Below are 2,370 nucleotides of genomic sequence, written 5' to 3'. Positions count from 1 at the left end.
GTAGCCTCTGGAGGTCTCCATGTAATGGGGGCCCTTCCCTCATGTGTGAAGCCTGCTGGGCTCGAGGGACCATTTCTTGGGTACCCACATAATGGTCAGCTTCGCTCATCTTACTGCTCCATGAAGTCGGGAGCTCCTTCAGGGCAGTTTCTGGAGGTTCTGAGCTGAATGGGGCTCCCGTAGGTGCCAGGTGTGGCCCTGGCAAGGGTCCCCCTGCCAGCATGTTCTCTGCCCTCCCAGTTGCCTGTGGTGTAAGCCCTTATGAGCGTTGATAGTTGTGGAGTAGGAGAGGCCACCAGAATGGGGGCCAGTAGTCCAGGGTCCTTCTCACAGCTCAATCATCCCATGCATAGTGGTGGAGAGTCCCTTCCTGTGGCCTCTATGTCTCCATCTGTGTGATGGGCATTTCCATTCTGTGCTCTCCAAGGTCCCTTGTGGTCCCAACAGCAAATCCCCAGGGTTCTTTTTCTTTCTTTTTTTTTTTTTTTTGGTACCAGGGATGCTTCACCACTGAGCCACATCCCTTTTTATTTTATTTGTTTATTCTGAGACAAGGTTTTCCCAACTTGTTGAGGCTGTCCCTGTATTTGTAATCCTCCTGCTTCAGCCTCCTGAGTCACTGGGATTGCAGGCATGTACCACTATGCCCAACTGGGTTTATTTGTTGTTGTTACTGTTGGTTGGTTTGTTCTGTGATGCTAGGGATTGAACTCAGTGGTGCTCTACCACTGAGCTACATCCCTAACCCTTTTTATTTTCTATTTTAAGAGGAGATCTCACTATGTTGCCTAGACTGACCTCAAATTTGCCATCCTCCTGCCTCAGCCTCCCAAGCAGCTGATGTTACAGATATGCACCACTGAACCCTGCTGACAGTCACTGTGGGTAGGCCCCGTTCAGGTTTCAGCCCCTTGGGGGGCCTGCTGAAGGTGCTAGGGGTCAAGGGCAGAGGCTCAGAGGGATGGACAGAGCTGCCTTCAGATCCCAGTTTTGCAATTCATTTGACATGAGACTTCATTTTTCCCTGTTTGTAAAATCAGAATGGCATCAGTAAGATAGTTGTGAGGAACAATGATGACTGTAGTGTCTTGGTCTTTTTTCTGTTGCTAGAACACAATACCTAAGTTTGGGTAATTTAGGTTCATGGTACAGAGGCTGGCAAGTCCAAGACCTGGCAGCTACATCTAGTGAGGGCCTTGTGCTGCTTCATAAGGTAGCGGAAGTTGGGAAGGAGAAGGCTCCCTGGGAGAGGAGAAGGCGTAGTAGCTAAGCCTGCCATTCATGGGCAGCCCCAATCACCTCCTGCTAGGCCCTGCCTCCCCCACATTAAGAAAGGGAGGTTCCAACAGATGGACTTGGGGGACATGCAGAAACCACAGCACGCAGGTGAGGAAGCTATTGAGTGTGAGGAAGGCTCTTACCACCTGTCCTCCTCCTAGACCAGCAGGGAACCTGTGGCAGAAGAGAGGCCTCGGCCGGCCAGAGACCTGAGTTGCGTGGGCCCTTCTCTGGAATAAGCCAGGGCCTTGCCTTCTTCCCTCCACAAGTCTCTGATTCCTTAGGGAGGCAACCTCAGGTCTCAGCAAAGACTCCCCCCTTCTGCCCCTGTCCTGGACTGCTGACAGGAAGACTGAGCAGCTGAGTGTCCACCCCCTAGAAGACCCTCTTGTACCTCCACAGTAGAGTCTTTCTGTCTGGTCTGGTAACCCTCCCACCAGCCCCCATGCCCCATCCCCACTGCCTCCCCTACCCCAGCCATGGGGCCTTGTAGCCAGTGCTTGGAACTAGAGTTTGATCTGGAAATGGTTACTTCTGGAAAGAACAACAATGTGGGAAAACCATCCACCCGCCTCCCAGAGTCCAGCAGAATGAACAAAGGGTGGAGGCCAAACTGTTCTTCCCCTACCCACCCCCACCCAGGCCTTTCCACTCTGCCTAAAACCGCAGTGGTAGACTTTTCTCTGGTTCCAACAGCAACTTGAAAAACTTGGGGAAACTCAAAATATTTAAAAACCATTAACCTTCACGTTCTGCCCCAAAGGGCCCCCACTAGCACTGGGTAAAGCAGCTGCAGGTACTCCCTAGGTGCCATGCTCACGCCAACCTCTTTATCAGCAGTGTTCCACTTACTGCTCACAGGAGGCCCTTCTGTTAGTCCCATTGCGGATGGGTAAAGTGAGAGTGGGCCTGAAAGCTGAGCTGCCTCCCTGAGCCTCTGCCTCCAGCCGGCAGGGAGGTCCTTGGGGAGGTTGCTGACTGAGCATGAGGGGCCTCGCTGTTCCTCTGTTGGCAGGTGCCTGCATCAGAAGGGGTTAGGACAGCTGGGAACAGCCCTGCCCCCACGACCCTCATGGTTATGTCTCTGGCCTC

This window comes from Marmota marmota, unplaced genomic scaffold (assembly GCF_001458135.2).
Source record: "Marmota marmota marmota unplaced genomic scaffold, marMar, whole genome shotgun sequence".
In the NCBI taxonomy this organism is placed as follows: Eukaryota; Metazoa; Chordata; class Mammalia; order Rodentia; family Sciuridae; genus Marmota; species Marmota marmota.
This window is presented reverse-complemented; position numbering follows the sequence as displayed.